The sequence below is a fragment of the Paroedura picta genome, chromosome 4 (genome assembly GCF_049243985.1).
Source record: "Paroedura picta isolate Pp20150507F chromosome 4, Ppicta_v3.0, whole genome shotgun sequence".
Lineage (NCBI taxonomy): Eukaryota > Metazoa > Chordata > Lepidosauria > Squamata > Gekkonidae > Paroedura > Paroedura picta.
In genome coordinates, this window is record NC_135372.1 from 131794474 (window position 1) to 131819820 (window position 25347).

The window sequence follows — 25347 nt, forward strand, 5'->3', positions numbered from 1 at the left end:
CTCGTTAAACTGCACCCTTTTCTTCCCCAATTCTAGCTCAGGGTGGGTTTAATTTGCCTAATGATGCTGCTCCAGGGATCTTCCTTCTGTATCCAGAACCACTTGGTTCCCTAGATGAGGGGTAGTCAACCTGTGGTCCTCCAGATCTTCATGGACTACAATTCCCATGAGCCCCTGCCAGCATTTGCTGGCAGGGGCTCATGGGGATTGTAGTCCATGAAGATCTGGAGGACCACAGGTTGACTACCCCTGCCCTAGATCACTGGATCATTTGTTAATAAGGCCCAGAGAGGAGATGAAGTTCCGCTGCTGAGCACAAAAGCAGCTGTCATGGAAGGAGGTGTTTCCATTAGCAGAACAAACCCACAGGATCCAACCCGGTCTGTTCACCTGTTGAACATGCTCGAGTACACAGCAGGCCTAATTATGTCTGCCAAAATAACAAAACAAATCAGAAAAAGAACCTTGCAGCGCCTCTCAGTCTAACGAAATTATTATGACATAAGCTTTCATGAGCACCAGGCTCTGCTTCACCAAAGCTTATGACATAATGAAGATGTTATTCTTTCCAGTGCCAAAAAGACTCTTTTGTTATTTTGGTTGCAGCAGAACTAACACGGCTACACCCCTCTGGCAACGGCCCTTGCGCATAACCTTTCCGTGACCGTTGGCCGTAATCGTTAAAAAAAATGGAGCTTCCATGTTCAGCAGCAGTGTACAGGGGGGTGGGGGGGGGAGGACAACTGCCTCCATTCTGTGTCTGGCTAGCCATTTCTAGAGATGAAAGGCCTGTCTACAGAGAATTCTGGCCTGATTCAGCAAGGCATTTCTTCTGTCCTTCGATCCCATTTTCCCATCAGCTGTCAAAGCAGAACATTGTGTCTGATTCACCCCCCCAAAATTAAAAAAAAAAAAATTCCAAAAGCTATCTGAAATCCGGTGCTTACCTTTGCTACATGGTCTATTTGAGCTTCAAAGAGATTTTGTTATGTTCCCCAGAGCCTGCTTTAAACCCCTCGTTATAATGACGGGAGACTCTGAAGGGTGCTGTTTCAGAGAAACGCCGTCCCATAATAGCAGCGTTGCCTTGGAAAATCCGATGTTATTTGGCCATTCGCTCGGGAGATCTCTAAGCAATCAAGACATTTGCCCCAAGGCTGCGCATTCAAAGCTACAGGCAAAACCCTCTGGACATAATGATTGGGCATTTATGCAGAACTAAAAACTGGAACAGCTGAGCTGGAGGTCTATGAATAGCAAGCATGTCTCCAAGCACAAAAGACAGCCCTCCATAATAAAAAAAAAAAAAGGGGGGGTTTATAATGGTTCTGACATCTGGTACAGCAAGATCATGCGAGGGTTGCGGTAACTTTCTTTGTGAGTTGGGTGCGTGTGCGTTCGAACCCCGCTTGCAAAAGCTCTAGAGTTTCTGTGCGGCCAAGAAGGAAGGCCTTGAAGCCCCGCAGTGCCCATGAAATAAAATAACAATTTCTTTTTAAAAAAATCATTGTATTAATCAAACGGTGCTTCTGGTGAAATCTTGAGAAGATGCATCGTTTCGAAGCAAAATAGCTGCGGAACAAATTTAGCGTCGCTCCCTGTGTGTCGTTCCCCCCCCCCCCCCCACACACACACTCTCGACACTTTCTCAAGGGGGTGATTTGATGAGTCCAAAAAGCCTTGATGCTAATGTTAACTGAGGCGTGTCTTCTGATACGAGGGAGCACGGAGCATTGGCCCTAAGCGGTCCCTTGCCAGAGGGACAGGCTAACGAAATCCGGAATGATTTGGATCGATAGCAAGTCGGGGGCGTGAGGGGTTGAGAAATGAAGGGCGATGGGTGCTCTGAGTGTGTGTGGGAGGGGGGGGGATTGTGCCTTTTAGAGGAAGAGAAGGATTTGGTTTTCAGAGTGCTCCGCAATGGCCTAGATTCCTCGGGAGCCCCTGAAAAGTAGAGGCCTCCATGTAAGATTTCCTCATGAGTGGTGTGATCTAGAGGTAGGTATGTCGTTGGTTTAGGCAAGTAGGGGTTCCTACTCCAGCTTGAGGAATTCCTTGAGAGAGCCAGTGTGGTGGTTAAGAGTGGTAGGATCTAATCTGGCGAGCCGGGTTTGATTCCCCGTTCCCCCACATGCAGCCAGCTGGGTGGCCTTGGTCTTGCCACAGCACTGATAAAGGTCTTTTGACCGAGCAGTGATATCAGGGCTCTCTCAGCCCCATCTCCCTCACAGGGGGTCTTTTGTGGGGAGAGGAAAGGGAAGGTGACTGTAAGCCGCTTTGAGACTGCTTCAGGTAGAGAAAAGCGGCATATATGAACCAACTCTTCTTCTTCTTCAGTGATATCAGGGCTCTCTCAGCCCCATCTCCCTCACAGGGTGTCTTTTGTGGGGAGAGGAAAGGGAAGGCGACTGTAAGCCGCTTTGAGACTGCTTCGGGTAGAGAAAAGTAGCATATAAGAACCAACTCTTCTTCTTCTTCAGTGATATCAGGGCTCTCTCAGCCCCATCTCCATCACAGGGTGTCTGTTGTGGGGAGAGGAAAGGGAAGGCGACTGTAAGCCCCTTTGAGACTCCTTTGGGTAGAGAAAAGCGGCATATAAGAACCAACTCTTCTTCTTCTTCAGTGATATCAGGGCTCTCTCAGCCCCATCTCCCTCACAGGGTGTCTTTTGTGGGGAGAGGAAAGGGAAGGCGACTGTAAGCCGCTTTGAGACTGCTTCAGGTAGAGAAAAGTGGCATATAAGAACCAACTCTTCTTCTTCTTCAGTGATATCAGGGCTCTCTCAGCCTCATCTCTCTTACAGGGTGCCTGTTGTGGGGGAAGTGATCATAAGCTGTTTTGTCTCTTTCGGGCAGTGAAAAGCAGGATATAAAAGCCAACTCTTCTTCTTCTCGAGGCTTGAGGAGTGGTAACTGGGGAGATTAGACTGGAGAGAAGAGGGATATTGAAATCCACCTTGAACTTTAATCTGGCTCTCTAGGCTGTCATCTACTTTTCATAGCTTGTTTTCTGCAACTATAGTTCTCCTCCTTTGGCCCCATCTAGTCCCTCCAGGGACTTGACCCTTTGGGGCACAGGATTAATGTCTCCCATCCCTCCCTCCCTCCATCTCTCCCTCCCTCCTTCCCTCCCTCCATCCCTCCCTCCACCCATCCCTCCATATCTCCCTCCATCTCTCCCTCCCTCCCTCCACCCCTCGATCCCTCCACCCATCCCTCCCTCCTTCCAACCATCCATCCATCCATCCCTCCCTCCCTCCATCCATCCATTCATCCATCCATCCATCCATCCATCCATCCATCCATCCATCTTTATTTAAACGGTCATAGACAAGAGCATTAAAAACACAACCATAGAACCAGATGATATTAACAAAACCATAAAACAGGAATGGGAAAACAATCCAGTGTTCAGTGTTGAACTGAAATGAAATGGGATGAATCCCAACCCAAAAGATTCACATTTCAAGGAAAAATCACCTTACCGTGAGATGATGGATTTTACAGGTGGTGGCACAAAACGTTGCAGTAGAAACAGACCCCTGAAGGTTCTCATCCTTCACTCACATTTTTACCAACACAGAGCCAGAACGGCCAGGAAACCTCTTAGACACAGGAATTATCAATTTCAGCCAGAGAGCATTGTAAAAAGGACAGCGTAATAGAATGGGTTTTACTGACTCTTGTTGCCTGTTTCCTCATGGACAGAATCTCTCTGGAAAAGGGGCTTTTTGATACAGGCCTTCAAATACAGCCGATGTCCCTGATGACAGTATAAAAATGCATAAGTAATGCCAACTCAATAAATATCCAAATAGAAGATTTTTTACACCTTGCTTTTCACTACCCGAAGGAGTCTCAAAGGAACTTGCAATCACCTTCCCTTCCTCTCCCTACAACAGACACCCAGTGAGGGAGGGGAGGCTGAGAGAGCCCTGATATTACTAAAGAAGAAGAAGAGTTGGTTCTTATATGCCACTTTTCTCTACCCGAAGGAGTCTCAAAGCGGCTTACAATCACCTTCCCTTCCTCTCCCTACAACAGATACCCAGTGAGGTAGGTGGGCCTGAGAGAGCCCAGAGAGACTCCCAGAGTGAGCGTTTCACAAGGGCCTGCCATCCCAGAATGCCAGAGAAAGCTGCCTGCTTATTTGTCCATTTGACTCTAACAAATAGCTGTGTGTTACCCCAGGCACATGGTGGTGGGGGGAACTAACAGCCCCAAGGTACCTGCAAACACACCCTGGGGCAAATACCTCGCTCTTCATGGCCAATCCACCCGGTCCCATGATAGAGATCGCAATGCGCCGGGATTTAGTGGCTAATCCCACTGATCCGCTGAGATTCCATTGATATCCAATTAAATGTCACCCGCTCTCGCTCATTAGTGGGAATGTGGACTCTGCGAAGGGCTGGTCTTAAGAGCTCAACGGGACTCTTTATTTACGAGTTGCTGAAGAGCAGGAGCTTTGCTCTCTTTCCGTCTTTCGCTTGCAAGCAGGGAAGGCTCCGCACGCCAACCCCAGGACGATCCCTTTCCGCAAAATGCCGCCTTCCGTTTGATCAGTTCCGCCGTCCACAAAGCCATTTAATCGCCCGGGAGCGGAAGATCCAATTGCTTTGTGATTTGCGGCGAGCTCCTTGCAAAACACGGGGCCCGCCGCTTAAAGGAAATTACAGGAGAAGCGAGGGAGAAAGGAAGAGTAATGCTGGCGCTAATTGTGGCTTTCGGGATCTAATTCCACAGAAAGTGATCATAAAGCCCGTTATTATGTGTGCGCCTCCCAATTAAGGAACAAACCAATATTTGGGAAGCAAAAGCCAAACTCGAGGATAGTTCTCCTGGCTTGGTTTCTCTTTGACTGCAGGGCCTCGCTGTGCATTAGGACTTCATTTTCTTTCTTTCAGGCAGGCAAGCCGCTGCTTGCGTTGCTGCAATTAGAGAGGCACAGTAGCATCATGTTCCTGTTTTGCTCTCTATAATAGGCTCACGACTGATGTAATGTACTGGTAGTGAAGGCATGGGCAGCTGACTGCTCTGATGTCATGGAAGGGCAAGGAAGGCAGAGCAGGGAAGGCAGAGGAAGCAAAGTGCTACCACTTTTTAAAAAGGCAGCAGGCCATGAGAGACAGAAAAGGTGAGATCTAAGTCTTGGAAGATGGTGTGTGTTAAATCCTTGGGTTCAAAGGAAGCCAGGACCACTGGGAGTTCAATGAGGATCTCAGCACGGTGTCAACAAGAGGCAAAACTGAACCAAGAAACTCCTGAGAAACCCCAATTTATATACAATCACGACAGTGGATCTTCTGACCAGTGAGCGCTACAACTCAGTTTTGGTTTAAAAGGACTGGATCCCAAAGACAGAATCTAACCATGTGTTGGTCAGTTACATTGCCTGCTTCTGTCCTGCCTCTTGTGGCGCAGAGCTGTAAGGCAGCAGAAATGCTGTCTGAAGCTGTCTGTCCATGAGGCTGGGAGTTCAATCCCAGCAGCCGGCTCAAGGTTGACTCAGCCTTCCATCCTTCTGAGTACCCAGTAAACGGTAATGACTGGGGAAGGCACTGGCAAACCACCCCGTATTGAGTCTGCCATGAAAACACTGGAGGGCATCACCCCAAGGGTCAGACATGACCCGGTGCTTGCACAGGCCTTTACCTTTACCTTATCCTTATCCTTTACCTTTACCTTATCCTGCCTCAGACCTCAAGCTCAGTCCTTGACAGAACCACAAACACAACAGCATGAGCCAAATCAAGTATGGGGCATGTGACATAATGAATATGTTATTCTTTCGTATATAATTTTACTGTGTTTTTACTAATGCATCCTTATGAGGGATAAAGTCTTCCGTTGCAGGTTCTTCTTTGGTTCGCAAGGGAAGGGCGCAAATCTTCATCTTAGCCTGTTCTGCCTTTTTAAGGCAGGCTCCTAACGATGTGCTCATGTCAAAACCTTCACCTTCCCTCCCCTTTGTCTTCTTCACTGGAGACTTGCTGCCTCGCTCCATTAAAACGCATTTGTACATCGCTATCAACGCTGGGAGTTCAAAGAGACCGGAATGTTAACAATGCTGTAATGGACCCTCCGCTTATAAAACCCTCGTGCATAAAATCCAGCTTCTACTTTGATTTCATCTTTCCCAGACACTAATTTTGTTCTTTTACAATGTTCATCGTATACTGAGTTTATAACGATGACTCACGGGCTGGAACAGATAGATCCCGGCAAAATGTAGACGGAGACAGGTCTATATTCGACTTTATCACCAAATGATAAGATGGCATTTGGGGTTGCCGGGTTGACTCCTCTCTTTTAAAGGATTCTTTTTGAGAAGATCATCCCATACTTTAGCCTGGGTCATCAAATCTGCACTCACGACAGGCCCCTATCAGAATAAAAGCCCATGCTGGTATGCTGGCCACCCTCTTGTTCAGCTTAGATAAAACGCAAAACAGTGGCTTCATTGCATTGTTGTCAATACGATCATTTGAACACTGGCCTGTTCCTTAGCGAGGGGACCATGAAGCCGAGATCTGAAAAGGTAGTTTGAAAGAGGCTATTTATCCACAGTTGTTGTCTTGCCACAACGATGGTTTTGTGAGATGTTTTGTTGCAGACAGCCTGGCTTACTCCTGGATGGTTCCCTGGTGCTGCTGCTGCATCCAGAGACACGTGGACACATGAAGCTGCCATACGCAGAATAAGTCAGTATTGTCTAATCAGAAGAAGAAAAGTTGGTTCTTATACGCCGCTTTTCTCTACCCGAAGGAGTCCCAGAGTGGTTTCTAATCGCCTCCTCTTTCCTCTCCCCACAACAGACACCCTGTGAGGGGGGTGAGGCTGAGAGAGCCCTGATATTACTGAAGAAGAATAAGAGTTGTTTCTTATATGCCGCTTTTCTCTACCAGAAGGAATCTCAAAGAGGCTTACATTCGCCTTCCCTTTCCTCTCCCCACAACAGACACCCTGTGAAGTGGGTGGGGCTGAGAGAGCCCTGATATTACTGAAGAAGAAGAGTTGATTTTTATATGCTGCTTTTCTCTACCCGAAGGAGTCTCAAAGCGGCTTACAGTCGCCTTCCCTTTCCTCTCCCCACAACAGACACCCTGTGAGGTGGGTGAGGCTGAGAGAGCCCTGATATTACCGCCCGGTCAGAACAGCTTTATCAGTGCCATGGCGAGCCCAAGGTCACCCAGCTGGCTGCATGTGGGGGAGTGTGGAATCAAACCCAGCTCGCCAGATTAGAAGTCCGCGCTCCTAACCACTACACCAAGATGGCTTTCTCTCACTCTGGCAGCGGCTCTCCAGGGTCTCAAGTGGAAGTCCTTCCCGTTGCCGATTGCCAGATCTTTTCACTGTAGAGGCTGGGGATTGAACCTGGGACTTTCTGTGTGCCAAGGAGATGCTCTACCACTGAGCAGCAGCCCCTCCTGGCTAGAGCAAAGGTAAGGAAACCTGCACAAGACATCTCGGAAAGGTTCTCCAGAGAGGTGACAAATAGAAGAAGAGCTGGTTTTATTCCCCGCTTTTCACTGCTCAAAGGAGTCTCAAAGCGGCTTACAGTTGCCTTCCCTTTCCTCTCCCCACAACAGACACCCTGTGAGGGAGGTGAGGCTGAGAAAGTTTCTGACATGACTGCTCTTTGAGAACAGCCCTATCAGGGCTGTGACAAGCCCAAGGTCACCCAGTTGGCTGCATGTGGAGGAGAAGCGGGGAATCAAGTCCGGATCATCTGATTAGAAGCTGCCGCTCTTAACCGCTACAAACACTGGCTTTCTAGACTGGGACTTTTCTTGACCCCCCCTTCTCTGGATCTCCATGAAATGCTCCCTCTGAGGAGCAGAGGACACCAAAGAACAACATGAAGGGGGGAGCAGCATGAAAGAGGAGTTGGTGGAAGTTGTCAATTTAATCTGGACGCAACCCATTTGCTACATACAGAGCACCAGCGAGTTGAATCCTGTTTCAGAGAGAGGCCATGTCAGATTGCTATAGATGAGCTAGAACCGAGTTCTAGAGACTGACACGATATGGAGGGGGTGGGTGGGTAATAAACTTTTGAGAAACCCTTTCATCAGAGATCTGATGAAGGGAGCGTTGACTCTCAAAAGCCTCTACCCCAGAAACTTGTTGCCCTCTTTAGTGCTCCTGGACTTGATGGAAACTGAATCCTGGGCCTAGTCTGCACACAATAGATAATGCACTTTCAATGCACTTTAGAAGTAGATTTTCATGTTCTGCACTGGAAAATCCAGCTGCCAAAGCACATTGAAAGTGCATTATCCTTTGTGTGCAGACTAGGCCCTGGTTTCACAAGCAAACCATTGGCTGTTCCCGTATGGTGTTTCCCCTCTTGCATGGAAAGCAGGAAGCTCCTGGATTAATGCAGACAAGGGGAAGGAACAAGGGGCCAGGAGCACGTTAAAGACTAACAACTTTTGGGGGATGGGATGAGCTTTCGTGAGTCACTGCTTACTTCTACAGAAGTGACTCACGAAAGCTCCTGCCCTGCCACAAATTTCTATAGTATTTAAGGTGCGACTGGACTTTGACTCTTTTCTACTACTACATGGCTCCCCGTCTTTATCTATCTATCCATCTATCCATCTATCCATCTATCCATCCATCCATCCAATAAATAAATATAAACATGTTATCTCCAAAATTTCCTCTCATTAAACACCTTGCTCAGGTCTTGCAGGCAGAGGGCCGTGGCTTCCTTTGCTGAGTCCATCCATCTCCTCTTGGGTCTACATCTTTTGCTGCTACCTTCAACTTTTCCTAGTCTTTATTGTCTCTCCTAATGAGTCTTGTCTTGTCACGATCAAGGATAACAGCCTCAGTTTAGCCAAGTACTGGCTTTTAATCACAGGCTTTAATTCTGAACTAGTTTTAACAGGTTGGACACTCATGATATTCGTGCCCTGCAGCTTCAGCTGGTGTGCCGGCTGCCCAATGTTTGTGGACATAAAGCAGGGTAGAAAGATTTGCAGTGAGCAAATAATAAATAAACAAATGAGACATGACATTCATGGGACTTTCCTGTTTAATGGGTAGACAAAAATCAATCCCCCCCCCCCGTTGCTGCTAAAACTTTCCAAGAAGTCCAAGAGGAAGATTCCCGCAGGGCTCCCCGCATACAACCCAACCCAATCATCTTGTGAAATCAAATCACATGACTTACCTATCTGCAGCCCCCTCCCCCAGTCCCTGCCTCTCAGGAACTCAATTTCCCCCTGACAACACCTTAGACCGTTTCCTGATATGGGGGTGGGTAGGGAGGAAAGAGTTGAGTCCTGCCCAATTTTACTAGCCCCAGCTTGGATTCTGAAGCATGGGAAAGAACATGGTGGGGTGGGCAAGCCTCTTTCTTGGATCTGCCTCAGTCCTTCTTCCTCACTTTCCATGTGCAAGCTCCGACTCGACCGTGATAGCAACAGCAGAAGGGGAAAGGGGTAGGTGGGCTTTGTCTGGAGAAGCTCAGACCTCTGTCATATTGATTGGAAAACTATTGAAAACAGTCAAAATATTCATAGTATCACAGAGTCATGGAGCTGGAAGGGACCTCCAGGGTAATCTGGTCCAGCCCCCCTGCACAGTGCAGGAAAGGCACAACTACTATTCCTGAAACAACAGAGAACTCATCCCTCTCACAATATTTGAAGCGTGAAGATGAATTTGTATCCCACTTTGTTTCCCAATGGGTGCCCAAAGCAGCTGACATTGTTCCTGTCTCCTCCATTTTGTCTTTACGATAGCCTTGCAAGGTTGACTAGGCTGAGGGTACCTAACTGGCCCCCAGTGTTCCCTCTAATTCCCTCCCCCTTTCATTGAACATAGCAGTTCACATCCCGAGCAGAATAGAACTGCAGTCATCTTAAAACGAGCAACGGGCAGTGCAAGACCCTGTGCGGACCCAGGTTGTTACTGAGTTGGGCTTCCTGTGTGAATGAGCAGCCGCTCTCATGGCCAGCTTAGAGGAAACACAGGGCTCCAGGTCACCCAGCAAGCTTCCACAGTAACAGTGGGGATTCAAACCTGGTTCTTCCTGATGCTAGTCTGACAACCGTTACACCCCACTGGCTGTCCCAGCCACTGGTCTCTTCCAGGCATCCCAGAAGTAATAAGGCTCCCGGTTCTTTCCCCAAAGCAGCTAATAAAGGCCAGGGGGGGACAGAACATTATTTGCCAGGTGACCTAATCGCCATGAAAAGCTTAACTGCCCATTTCCCCATGTTAGTTATCTCTTTGTTGAAAAAGTTTGAATATGCAAGAGGGCGAAGCACCAAGCTGCTGAAAAGAGGAACAGAGTTTTATCTAGGAAAGAAACGACATTTTATAGAAAGATACAAGGGAGAGTAACCGAACTAACTGTTCTGCATTCTGTCTGGAGGCAAAGTGCACTCAAAAGAGTAGGAAGTCTCCAATTAAGCCCATCAGGAGATTATTTGGAAAATACCAGGAAATCCTTCATCTATGTCAAATACACATCTTTTCCAATCTCCCCCCTCCCCCCGTATTCTTTATATCCTTTTGAATCGTGCACACTACAGATCCTGCATAGACCAGCATTGTTAAAGAACTAAGACAGGGGTAGTCAAACTGCGGCCCTCCAGATGTCCATGGACTACAATTCCCAGGAGCCCCCTGCCAGCGAATGCTGGCAGGGGGCTCCTGGGAATTGTAGTCCATGGACATCTGGAGGGCCGCAGTTTGACTACCCCTGAACTAAGACATTTTCCTCCAAATCAGTTTCCAGCCCTACTAAAAAAGTTCCACAGGGCCTGCAAAAGGGAGCTCTTCCGCCAGGCATTTGGTTGAGACCAGGGCCCATTCCGCACACAGTAGATAATGCACTTTCAATGCACTTTAGAAGTACATTTTTCTTGTTCTGCACAGGACAATCCAGCTGCTAAAGAACATTGAAAATGCATTATCCGGTGTGTGCAGACTAGGCCCTGGTGTAACCATCAACATCTGCAGGGCATGATTCGACATGACTGTACCACTTGTGGGATTTCTCGAAGCATGGAGAATGTTCCAGGGGGCTCTTAATGATAAAAAAGTTGACAAAGGCTGATTAGGAGTGTTCCTTCCCTCCTCTCCTCAGCTGAGACTGACCGATGTAAAAATCAAGTTTTAGCAGCCACTTTATTTAGATTTTTTTCATAATGCAAATTCACTTCCATCTGCGTTCGCTGGCAGGGGGCTCCTGGGAATTGGAGTCCATGGACATCTGGAGGGCCGCAGTTTGACTACCCTACTCTTGACCATGGAGGAACCCCTGAAATATTTTTCAGACTTTGAGGAATCCCAGAAATGGTGGCATGCCCCTGTGAAGAAGTGGGTGCAGAAAAAAGATTCAGGAGCCAGCCAGTCAATCAATGGATTGGAGAAAGAGACTAGTCCCAGAGAGCAACAGGGGAAGTGGTCTCCAGTGACTTCTGGTGATGTCAGCAGCCATCTAAACCTCTGGGAAACGATGTATAACCCCTGGTGAGCTCTAACGTAACCCAAGGGTTTCTCAGAATCCTAGTTGGGAATCCCTGACCAGAGATTTACTTTAAAAAATGATAGCTGAAAATCCAGGCCTGCTAATAAGCTATATACCACTACTGAGATCAGGGTTGCCAACAGACCAGGACAAAAAAGTCCTGTTCCCCTAAGAGGGGCTTCATATCTGTTCCCCATAATATATTTCTGGTAAGGGCTTGGAGGAGGAGCCTGTCTCATGGCCTAAGTGCCAATCAGCACTTAAGTGCCATTTGGGAAACTCCTGGTGATTTAGGGATGGAGCCTGGGGAGGACATTTGGTAACCCAAACTTTACCCTGGGTAATACAGGCTATCAAGCACTGTTTTCTTGGAGGTCCTATGCTGTTGATTCCATTTGACTCACGCCCTGTAATCTGTCTGGAAACTGCCACAAAAAATGGGCTACAAATACCTATAGATCAGGGGTGGCCAAGCTGCGGCTCTTCAGATACCCATGGACTACAATGCCCATGAGTACATGCTGGCAGGGGCTCATGGACATTGTAGTCCATGGACATCTGGAAAGCCACATCTTAGCCTTCCAGTCTATGGTGAAGTCGTCCTCGAAGAATATCAGCGTACAGCCTCTTGATTGGTCCCTGGTAGGAGGTGGATGGGGAGGCAAAAAGCATTCCTGGAAAAGGGCCGCCTCCCCCTGCCTGCTCCTTGTCCTGCCCTCTAAGGAAGGGAGGAAGAACAGGAACACAAATTCACACCCATCCCTTGTAAGGCTGAGGTTGCAAGCTCACATCAGGGACAGCTGGTGCCTGTCCCCCACCAAAGCTGAAACCATTGGCTCATGGTGGTAGCTTCCGGCCCCTTGCACTGGCTGAGGGCCACCTTGTACTTGGGGCTGGGATGGCCCAGGTAAGGATCAGCCCCCTTCCATTGGCAGACTGGGGCTTTTCCTATGGTCCTTCATGGCCAATCTGGTCCTGAGACAATGAAATGCTGCTGGAGAGCTTTAGGCAGTGGACTGGAACTGCCAGCCTCCACGTAGTGGCTGGAGATCTCCTGGGATTACAACTCATCTCCAGGTGACAAAGATCAGTTCCCCCTGAGAAAATGACAGCTTTGGAAGGGGAGCTCTATGGGATTACACCCCATGGAATTTCCTCTGCGATCCTAATCCCACCTGTTCTGCTTCAGGCAAGTGTCGCCCTTATGCAGAGGAAAGAAAGATAACAGAGCTGGTTATCAGAGGCAGGAATGTCAGAGTTTAATTAACAGAGTCTGCAAATTGTACAAGAGTTGTCTAAGCGAGCCAAGGTCAGTTCTTCAGAAGCAAATCCGATACAGCGGTAGCAAGTCAGTCTCCCAGGGAAAGTTTTGAAGCCACGTTGGAGGTTTCTGCTCCCCCCTCGTGCTTTTATAATGCTCCAAGCCCTACGTCATGCCCACGATGGCTGCTTCCTATCTTCTCCTCTGCAACTCATTTCCAGTGCTGAACTTTGAGGCATGCTGATTTGTGTTGAGACTGTAAATCCCCTCTAAACCTGCATCAATGCTGCTCTTGTATACTTGGTTGTCTAGAGGAGACAGAACAGCTGGTGGACCCTGATTTGTCAACTCCTGGCAGGGTTGTGGGATGAAACTTGCACCCTACAGCCTTATAACTGTGATTCCAGGTCTGATTGCTCAACTGCTGGTGGCACCCAATCCAGCTGTTCTTCATCAGAGGACTCAGAGCTGTTACCAGTTCCTATTCCATAAGACTGCCCTCTTGAAGCCTCACCTCCAAATCTCCAGTGCCTTTTCCACATGAGCCCCTGGACAGCCTCTGGTTGCTGGTGGGTTTTAGAGCCCCCTCCACATGACGTCACCTACATCCTGAGGCTGTCCTGGGGCTGGTTTGCATTTTGTCCAGATTTGCCCCAGAATGAGGGAAATTGGAAAAAGTGGGTTTGCTACTTTTAATATCACATCCCATTGGTGAGCAACCAGTGAGCAACCAGGGGCAAGCCCGTATGGAGGGGGAAAGGCACAATAGTCTCTGTAGCATTGTCCCGCCCTTGTACTTGCACTCCCCTCTCCATCTCCTGTTTTGAGTAATTTTTATTTTAAATGTTGCAGTCAACGTTCCAGCACCACCACAAAGCTACATTGTCAAAGGTAAAATAAAATCTTCTGCAAAGTGTCCATGGTCTTTTAGGGATCAGGCTGGCAAAACGCAGTCCCATTTCTGTTTTCTGGAGGGGGGAAATGAGCTGGGAAAGGGGGTGGGTGGGTTGAAGCAGCCTTCTCCCGATCATCCAGGTGTGCATGCTGAGTGTTTTGTTTTTAAGCCAACTGTTTACAAAAAGTGACTTTTTCAGGCCATGAGAGAACTGCTGTGCTGTGATTGGTGGCTTGCTGTGATTGACAAGCCAAGGAGTGGAGGGAGAAGTTTGGCTTATTTTCCCTTGCAGCCTTGTCAGGAGACAAAAAAGCTGCAATGGGGCAGAGGGAAAACGCCGGAGGGGTCTCCTATGAGGAGAGCTGCAGATGCGAGGTTTACCAGCTCGTGTTTGCAAGCAAGAGGCAACACACGTTTTACCCCTCTGTGCGGAAACGGTCCAGGTATTTCTCAAGTCAGAGCTGGAAACCCTACAGTGTTCTCTCTTTCTTTCTCTCCCCTTTCCCCACTTCATGTATCTCACAGGGGTTCGGGGGAAGGTTAAAGTGCCACTGAAGGCTCCTTGAAGAGATTGTGGGATAGTCATTGAAGAAATACAAACCAGGACCTCAACCAAGAGGGTTAGCATTCTGGTGTTGTGGGGATTCTGGAGCCGGCAATTACAAGAGGAACAAATGAAGTAATTAACAATCCTGGGATTTGCTTTAATTTGTACTTGTCTCAGAATACCACACAGAATGCGCCAGACTTTAGCAATTTATAATTGCAGCACCATATCTTCTGCAGAAGGGGAGAAAAAGAGAAAAACACCATCCATGCACACACTTTTGCAATATAAGGAACAGGCCCAAACCTGTGGGCCTGAGCAGTAGAAATGGCTCAGGATGATTAAGGTCTCTTAATTGATTACACACAAACAGGCGTGACTTAAGTCAGAAAGAGGAAGGCCGGGATGAAAAGCTATCTGCTAATTATGCAAAGGGTTGCCACAGCCCGCGCTCTGTTGAGCAACCACCTTCATCTGCAGTGCCGAACCTTGCTTTAAACCACCGTCAAAATACTGCAAAAGTTGCATGAATGCTGACAGTTCCAAGGCAGAACCTCCAAGGGATTGTTCTCGGGTGCTCTGGAGAGTCTGCCATTGATGGTGGCTCCCCAGACAGCAAGAAAGTGGGCAATCTGGCTTGGAGGTCATCATTACATAACCAGACAGTGAAGGACAAGGTTGCCAGCTTGGACATTTCAACATGTTCCTTCCCTGACCGTTGGCTTGAATCAGAAGACTTGTGTTGGAACGGGCTGTAAACCTGGGATGGGAGCTGCTGATTTCATTGGTGTGGAAGACTTAGATCAGGGGTAGTCAAACTGCGGCCCTCCAGATGTCCATGGACTACAATTCCCAGGAGCCCCTGCCAGCGAATGCTGGCAGGGGTTCCTGGGAATTGCAGCCCATGGACATCTGGAGGGCCGCAGTTTGACTACCCCTGACTTAGATGATGCAAGCGCTGGTTTTTGTTTTGTTAAGAAACATTCTGTTTGATGCCTATATTTTCCCAAGCAGCCATGGGGCTGGGGGTGGGGGTGGGGGGTGAAGGAAGGTTGTTTTCCTTTTGCTTCCTCTTTTTTGAAGCAGTCACGTGGGATAAAGAACCAATCCGGAATCACATCGCAAATAGGTCGCAATTGATTATTTATTTATTATTTATCATATGACAGAGTTATATGCTGCTTTTCTCTGCCAGAAACAGTCTCAGAGAGGGCTTACATTCGCTTTCCCTTTCCTCTCCCCATAACAGACACCATGGGAAGGAGGTGAAGCTGAGAGAGCCCTGATATTACGGAAGAAGAAGAGTTGGTTCTTATATGCTGCTTTCTCTACCCGAAGGAGACTCAAAACAGCTTACAGTCACCTTCCCTTTCCTCTCCCCACAGCAGACACCCTGTGAGGGAGTTGGGGCTGAGAGAGCTCTGAGACAACTGTCAGTAGCCCCAGGTCACCCAGCTGGCTGCCTGTGGAGGAGGAGTGGGGAATCAAACCGGACTGTCCAGACTAGAGGCTACCATACCATGCTGGCTTTTAGTGGGTACAATCCCCTACATACTCAGATAGCCACAGTGAATAAAAAGGGGTGCAGTTCTAGTATACCTCCTCGTGGAGCACCCTGAATAATGCTAAAGAGCTGGAACATTTGAATGCCAGACAGTCTAAGAATCTCTTGGCTACACGACACACATGGAAACAGTCCCAATGAATGAAAACTTGTTAGTCTTTCAGGTGCCACGCGACTCCTGTTTGTTTTCACAGCATGGCTTCTCCTCTGGAATTACAGCAATGACATGGCGCATGGGCATTAGCGGAGTTCAGTCAGGTTTTTATTGTACCATGGGCATGGTATTAATGGCCATTGTGAAATGCTTCCGTCAGATATCTGCAGAGGTGGCTAACAAGTATCCCATATAAATGCGTACACAGCTGGGCTCAGGCATAACAAAATACTTTGTTTTGTTTTAAGAAGGGTTAGTTTGTGAAGCCGGGATTCGGCTCACAGGTGATCATTAAATCCTGGCATGCCTGAACATAAACGGGTTGTTTCACCTTTGCTCCTTTCTCCTGCCTCACCGTGGAGTCCCAGCTGGTATCCCAGAATGCATGGGCAAAAGAACAAGCCAGGACTGATCAGGATGTCTGTTTGCCTTCATACACAGCACAACACCAAAGTCAAGACTGACGTTCGGGCCTCACTTCGAAACGGATGCGGACAAAATGGAGAGTTTGCAGAGGAGAGCGATGAGGATGATGAGCCTGGGAAAAGGCTGAGGGACCTGGGAATGTTCAGCCTGGAGAAGAGGAAATTGAGAGGGGACATGATGGACATCTTTCAGGGCCTTTTCGCACGGGGATCTTTGTTGCAAATTGTTTGCGGAATGAAAAATCGCCATTTAAAATAGTGGAATTCGTCGTTATGCATACCTGCCTTTGTAGTGGAATCAGTTGCGTTTTTTAGCATTTCCCACAGGCTTCCGGTCTCGGCAGAAATCGCTAGAAAGGAAGCGCTATTGCCAAGCTCGTCCCGCCCCTGGCCGTCAAGCAGCCAATGGGCAGCCGTTAGCATGCTCCCAAACAGCCCCTTTCCCTTTAAGAAAGGTTTTTAAAAAAAAACAAAACAGACCCATAGCAACGAATCTAGGTAGATTCGTTGCAACGGAGAGACCCATCCAGCTGCCTAATGTGAGCTGTCGTTTGATTGTATGATCGTTGGCACGCTGCCTCGAGTGATAAAAAAAAAATCCCCCCCCCTCTCACGGGCCCGATTTTCGGCTGAATTAATGTGTAAAAAATAAAGGGACTTTATTTCAGCAAACGGGCTTTTATGTGGTTTGTGCTTAGTGACTAAAGGTGAAGGACTGAAGCCAGGGAAGCCTCTAAACAGAAAGAGGCTCGCTGGTGCGTTTATCCCCGCTCGCTCGGAGAAAAAAAAATGGTGATCGCTTCGCCGGAAGTTTGGAGGACAGGCTCAGGAGGAGGGACTTTGAAGAACCCGCAACAATGGTAACGCACAGGTCTTTAGCGCTAGTGTTGCAGATTGGTTGCAGGAGTGTATCGCTATCCGGAGGGTGAATCCACTTTTCTGGATTCCCCTGAAAGCGCTACAACGAAGCGCTTTTTGCTGATTGGTTTCAGGAGTGTTGCAGATTGTCTGCGACGTCGTGCGTTAAGGCAAATTAGTAGCGTTTTCAATTAGCAACCATTGTGCTATTTTGAAGCCGTGCGAAATGGCCCTCAGTGTTGGGAAGGTTGTCACATGGAAGAGGGCAGGGAGCAGTTCCTGTCGGCAGTAGAGGACAGGACTGCAGTAATGGCTTTAAACTACAGGTAGAATGGTCCAGTTAGATATCAGGAAAAATAAATGTTCACAGTCAGAGCAGTTCGGGAGTGGAATGAACTGCCTAAGAAGGTGGTGAGCTCCCCCGCACTGGCGGTCTTCAAGCAACAGCTGGACAGATCCTTATCTTGGATGCTTTAGCAGGGGGTTGGACCAGATGGACTGTATGGCCCTTCCAGCTCTATGGCTCTATGATTCTAAGTATGGATAAAATATGCTCAAGTTGGGTTGGGTGTCTCCTGATGAGCTAGCCCCTGTCCGGGGGTAAAGTGATGGTTGGGAAATGCCTGGAGACTGACTGGGGGTAGAGCCTGGAAGGACAGGGAGCTCAGTGGGAAACAATGCTATAGAGTATTGCCTCCAAATTGACTTTCTCCATGGGAACTGATCTCTCTAGTCTGGAGGTGAGCTGTAATTCCAGGTCAAGCCTGGAGACCTTCCACTATTACAATGACCTCCAGAAAACCAAGACCAGTCCCCCCTGGAGAAAACGGCTGCTTTGGAGGGTGGACTCAATGATATTATACCCTGCTGAGGTCCTTCCCCTCCCCCAAATCCCACCCTCCCAGGCTCCAACCCCCAAATCTACAGGGGTTTCCGAACCCAAATACAGGAGATCTCCAGGTCTCCCTGGAGGTTGGCATCCATGTGGCGAACCATATTTAGAAGAATTGCTTCTTTGGTCCATCTCATTAACCCTAGTTGGTGTGATGAAGCTCAAGGTTTTACGTGACATTTGAATGCGTGAATTGATAATACCAGTAAATAAAATCACAAGCAATCTGATTAGGACATGTGGTCATGTCACCGAAAGCAACTGAGAACAACTGAGACCAAAAGCAAGTGATGCTTTTTGAAATGAATAAGTGCAAATCTCAGTAATTTCTCCTTGATGTCCAAATGCCAGTATTTTGATGGCTACACCTGGAATTGCCCAAAATGCTCCTGTGAAAATGGTGAGTTGTTTCAGTTCAGTCCGACTTAAAATGTGCCCTTAAAGGAAGCCTCTGGAACGAGTAAAGACAGCTTCCCCATGGCCAGATACTAATTGGCCAAATGGGGCTCTGGAAGGGACCCGAGACTAGTGTGCAAGGGAACTTTGTGAATAAGTGCTCCTCTCTTCTCACTTCAAAAATTTATGAATGAAGCAAATCATAATTCCTCTGGGCATCCAGCATCAAGCGAGATCATAGTGTTTGCAGCAGTTTTTTAAAATGCTCCCAACCTCACTTACCTTGCAGGGACTTGGAAAAAAACTATAGTTTTTGTAAATCTTAGAGCATCCTCCCAATTTTTGGCAGAGTTTAAATATGTAAAGAGGTGTACGGCACCAGGCTGCTTAAAAGAATAAAATAGTTTTATTGTGAACAGAGAAACAAACTTTGTTAGAGAAAGAGGAGAGATTCCTGTCTAACTGTTCTGTTCCTTGTTCATTCCGTCTTTTCTGTTCTGGGGGCAAGCAGGGAGGAAGTAGTCTCAAAGGAGCAGGAAGTCTCCAATTGAGCCAGTCAGGATATAGGAGGAGACGATTTGAAAAATATGAAAAGTTTCTAATTTAACTATGCTAAATTTTCATCTCCTACAGTGCCCCCTATAGGATAGTCTTCATATTCTTTTGAATCATGCAAACTATAGATCTTGCACATTACAACACCGTTACCATGACATCTGTTTTGTGATGGAGATGATATTATCAAGTTGGCGCAATGCCAATCTATCAGCCTCCCCCCCCCCCCAAGACTCCTGGGGGTTGCCAGGTGCAGCTTGGCAAACCTAGCCTCAGACATCCATATCTGCAGACTGAATGAACTTAAAAACAACAAAGGAGCAACAAGGAAGTGAAACAAAACCACACTCATGTCTAGAGGGTGGGAAACCCAAAATCTGATGAGGAAGGATTTTTTCCCCCGTTGATGTCGGATGAAACATGCTGGAATGTGCCTGAATTTCCAGGGCGATCGTTTCAGTTGTAATAAGCGAGAGCACTCAAATTAATTCCCATCCTTTAGGCCTTCTGTTTTGCAAGACACAGGACGGTCTTTGCAATGTGAACTTGCTCAGGGTGTCATGTTTTGTTTTGCCTTTTCCTGTTCCCCGACCTTGAAAGTCCTTGGGACATTGTTTTACTCCTGGTACTGTCTTCTAGGGTCCTAATTTCTCCTCTCATGCAACTTCAAAGTGGAGCACGTCCAGAGGAGGGCAAGAAAAATGGCGAGGGGTTTGGAGACCAAGATGTATGAGGAAAAGCTGAAGGATCTTGGTCTGTTTAGCTTTGAGAGAAGACAACTAAGAGGTGATATGATAACCATCTTCATAGAAGATGGAGCAGACTCGTTTTCTGTTGCCCCAGAGGGTTAGACCAGAACCAGTAGGTTGAAATTAATTCTTCCGGTTAAACATCCAGGAGAAGTTCCTGATAGTTTGAGCAGTTCTTCAATGGAACAGGCTTTCTTGGATGGTAGTGGGCTCTCCTTCTTTGGAATCTTTTAAGCAAAGGCTAAATAGTCATCTGATAGAAATGATGATTCTGTGGACTTAGGCAGATTGTAGGTGGGTGGGCAGAAGGTATTGTGTTGGTGCTTGGCCCTTCCTTGCATGCTCAGGGAAATGCTGATCAGCACTTTGGGGTTGGGAGGCAAATTTCCTCCAGGCCAGATTGGGGTTGGGAGGCAGATTTCCTCCAGGCCAGGGGTTCTGTTCTTTTGGGAGGTGCCACCATCTGGGCATGAAATTGGAGTTACTGTGGGTGGTCAGGTAGTTGTAAATTTCCTGCATTCTGCAGACGATTGGCCAAATGATCCTGGAGGTACCTTCCAACTCTATGATTCTGTTATTTTATGATTCCGTGATTCAGTGCAACCCATTGTGCGAAAATTGTCAGCCTTTGTGTCCCACATATATGCAGTGTACATTTTCCCTCTTGAAAACACATTTATCCTCTCTTTCTCGGTATCGGCTAATGAGAATACATTTGATACCATCAAAAAATGAAAGAAAGATTAAAACATCGACTTAAAGTCTTTAACAGCAATAATCAAAACAACAGTAATCAGAGGGAGCCACTGGGAGGGAGTTGATTCATCTCAGCCAGGATCTGAGAGACCTTGATTCAATTATTTACCTCAGAGTCAAACCAGATTTACCTCTCATGGGAGTCACAAACACAGACACGACACCTAGAAACAAATGTTCCCTAGCATGCTGGGGCCTGATTCATATCTGGATTGTGGTTAGGGAGACCATTCCTCAGATGCGACCCTTGAAAACTCATCTCCAGGTGACAGAGAGCAATTCTCCAGGAGAAAATGGCTGATTTGGAGAGTGAATTCTATAGTGTTATACTCAACTGAGGTTCCTCCAAAACTTTCCTACTCCTGGTTCCCAACCCAGAACTGAGAACTCTAGTTGTGGCACAGAGGGAGAAGAGGTTTCAACCTTTTCTCTTGCACTATTTTCCTGAGCAAAAATGGCTGCCAGTGGCCCTCTTTTCCCCATTGTGGGGCCCTTCATGCTGCATTGGAAGGAAGGCTAAAGCCTCTTCTTCCTTCCCATTACATGATCCTGAACCAAATCATGTCCTTGATATTATGCCTGTCCTTAAAAATAATACAATTAACTCAGGGTTTCTCCACAAAAACAGGTATCTCTCACAACATCCAGTTTGGCTCTCAGTCATAACATGATCAGAAATGCACGGGCCCAGTATGACCGGGGTCTTGGCATGATGGGAGAAGTGTTATTCTCCCCTTATTCTAAAAGGCCTTGAGGAGTTATTTGCCCACTGGGGAAGTTTACATGTACCTATATAAACCAGTATACATGTCAAATGAGTTCAAAGACAGTTCAAAGACAGAAGAATGGCACAAAGGACAAATTTAACTCATCTTCTAATGTACTGATCCAAATTGACTCTCCAGTTTTGTGGATTACCCAACTATTGCTTTAAAAATGGAGGATGTTGCTGCCAGTTTGCTGCTGGGACGCTGGATGCTGGTGACGTCGTGCAAAACGCCAAAAATATGGTGTTTGCATAAGGTGAGTATTTCATTTTTTAAATCGGGTGCGGAATGGTCCATAGTCTTACTAACATACACAAAAATTACATGGCCATACCAATACATAGATAACATTTGGAACTGCAATTCAAAAAGGGGTCCGTATTCAAATGTAGCATCCGTAACCAGAGGTGTCTGGAAACTTATAGCTGCAATGCCTATGAGCAGTTCAAACATTAACCATATTTAAAATATCCCTTAGGATCTACTCAATGTTCCTTTGTGCTCAAACGCAATTAGACTGAGTTCTATAAAATCCTACAATGGGGCATCTACCCCTAACTAAACACCAGGGTTGCAGGATGATACGTTTGATGTTCAAAGCTGTGTGTAAAAATTCCAGAGAAAAGAAATGCTCTTCCTTTGAAGCTCTGTAGTTATTGATCAATACTTCTGATCTCATTTTACAATCAGCTGTTTACAATCACCCTACCATTTAGCTCCACTGGCTGCCCCCATGGGGTAGTCTCTGCTTAAAAACTGGGGTTCTGTCACACTAGATTCAACCTGAGAACAGGAAGTGTTACAATTAATATGTAAAGAAGAGCGGAAAGATAAATGTTCATGTTAATTGTGGAGGTTGTTAACTCTAATGTTGTAAGAAAAAGTTCCTGTCGGTAGATTTTTTTAAAAATGCCCTTAAAATCGATTTTCAGGATATAATCTTTTACAAGTCCAAGCTTCTTTTGTCAGACAAAAAACTCTCAAGTTTCTATCCTAGAGTTCTTATTGGTCTTTAAGGTGGTACTGGCTTTGAATCTTGCTCCTACTGCAGACTAACACAGCTACCCACCTGAAACTGCCCATGCATGCACAGCTTTCCATGGAAAGGGATAGATCAGGGACCTTTAATTTTAAGGATATACCTGGGGAGGGAAGAGAGAATAAAACTCAGGAACGTTCAGTTCAGATCATCCTGGCAAACGGGTGGCAGATTTCAACAGCCATACAATTTTTGCCCATTTATGTTTTCCCAGCCATCTTTTCTTTTTTCCTTTTTACTCTTGCTTGTAGACTTTCCTACAAGTCAAACACCCTCCATGGGTCACCACAATTCAGAAAACACTGGCGAACACAGCGCTTGGCTAATGGTGTAGGAGAGAAGGGCTGTGAGCATCTGGATCCTTCCATGAAAAGGCAACTGTCTGTTTCCGTAAGCATCCCAGAGATTCCGGACTGTAAATGGGGCATCAGGTATCCGTTCTCTGGGAAGCCGCTTTAGCAATTACTGTATCTTGGCTGTACGTGACAGATGCTGTGGTTCCACGGAAGACTGTCCTAAATTTAATTCCCATGCTTTGGAAATTATTCAGCGATGCATTGGTCAGTCTTCACGGTTGAGCGGGGACTGGGACTTAGATCCTTCCATTCAAAGTCTACCGTTTGGTCCACTACACAGTCCTGTACTGTGCCCATTTGTTAGAGATGGAGGAAATAAGATGTAATAATTATGTATGTATGTATGTATGTATGTATGTATGTATGTATGTATGTATGTATGTATTATGTATTATGTATTATGTATTTATTAATTATTTCGATTTTTAGCCCGCCGCTCCCAATCGGCTCGCGGCGGGTTACATAATCCCACGATCGTGGTACAATAAAGCATAAGACAATGACCCATTAAAACCCCTTTAAAGTCCAGGACCCCGATGGCGAGTCCCTGCTTGATATGACTCTATAGCTATCAGAGGCAGTCTGGGGTATGATGTTCGGAGCCAGATGATGTCGCTGTGACCAGAGAGGTGGCCCCAACTTGAGTCTAGCACTGACCCCGACCATAGACCTGGTGGAAGAGCTCCATTTTGCAGGCCCTGTGGAAAGCAGAAAGCTCTCCAAGGGACCACAGCTCCACTGGGAGCTTATTCCACCAGGTAGGGGCCAGGCCCTGGTTGAGGCCAGGTGAGCCTCCTTGAGGCCAGGAATGGTCAATAAATTGGCATCTGCAGAGCGTAAAGCACAAGGCGGTCCCTCAAATATGTGGGTCCCAAATTGTGGAGGGCCTTAAAGGTCAACACCAAGACCTTGAACCTGACCCAGGCTACAACTGGTAGCCAATGCAGCTGCCTCAGCACTGGCTGAATATGGGCCCTCCAAGATGTTCCAATGAGGACTCTAGCAGCCACATTCTGTACCAGCTGCAATTTCCAGATCAGGGACAAGGGCAGGCCTGCGAGTACCTGATTTCATTTAGAAGCAGGAACGTAGCTTCCACCAAAATACTGGAATTCAAGGGCATCCCATGAAGCTGATGGACAGTATGTTCAGGACAGACAAAAGGAAATACTTCTTTACAACAAGATTGATTGAAATGTGAATTGGCTACCAGAGGATGTAGGGATGGACTCCGGATTCAACAGCTTTAAAAAGGTATTAAATCAGCCTTTCACAACTTTTTTACATTGAGATACCCCGAAACATTCTTTAAGCTTCAAGAAATCTCTGAAGTGGTGCAATCATGCAGAATATTGTTGGGCCAGTTTATGGTATGTCCCCAATACCTACAGGCAGGAATCTATGAGCCCGTGTGATATCCAATAAAACTGAGTATTAAAATAAACAATCACTGATGAAGGTGCAGGAAAATGGGCAGAATACCCGGGATGCCATTTTGATTGCTGATCATATTTAAGAAATGGAAAATATGAAAACAGAATTCTTGGGACTTTTGTTGCTTAAAATTCTGAAATCATAACAAAGAAGAAACAAATGGATGAATATTTTAGAAAATGTATTTAGCCTACAGATCTCCTTTTGATTTGGTTTCATTACTTGGAGGAATCGACGGTTCAGCTATGAATATTATTGGGAAGCATAGCTGTGTATATGCCTATCTGGGGTCCCTTCCCCTCCTACCCCCCCCAGGCCCATCATTGGCCATTTTGGGAGGGGAGGGCGAGTTGATATGAACATATATGGTCATATCACCCAATAAATGTTTAGCAATTTTTTTAAAATATAGAAAACATTCATTAACTTCCATACTTGTTTTTATTACTTGTTTGCTTAATTATATTCCTGTACCTTTTAAAGAGTCACTGAAGCAGTAGGTGCAAACTTAAATGGACTCCGGGGAATGGCAGAGGACAGGAAGGCCTGGAGGATCATTGTCCATGGGGTCGCGATGGGTCGGACACGACTTCACACCTAACAACAACAGCCTTTTAAAATGGCTTTGGGTCCCCTTTTGGGAAGAAAAATTATTTATAAGGATATAAAATGGTATATATAATATAATAGGAAGGGAGGGAGGGAGGGAGGGAAGGTTAGAAGGAAGGGAGGGAGAGAAGGAAGAGAAGGAAGGAGGGAGGGAAGGAGGGAGAGAAGGAAGGAAGGGAAGAAAGAAAAAAAGAAGGGGAGAGAGGGAGGGGAGAGGTAGAGAAGGAGGGAGGGAGAGAGAACATCTGGTGTGTGTGTGTGTGTGTGTGTGTGTGTGTGTGTGAGCTTTGAGATATCTACTCTTCTTTTATTAGAGTTAGAAGAACAAAACTCCAGGAGCCTTGGAGAGCTTTTATTTGTACATCTGTTAAAATTAGCAAATTAAATGATTTGCAAATATATTAACCTGCCCTGAAGTCTACTCCTAGCTCTCTAGTCCAGTTTTCAAGATCTCATTATGATTTGGCAACTTGGAAGTAGCCGAAATGAGAAAATAGAATCATAGAATCATAGAGTTGGAAGGGGGCATACAGGCCCTCTAGTCCAACCCCCTGCTCAACACAGGATCAGCCCAAAGCATCCTAAAGCATCCAAGAA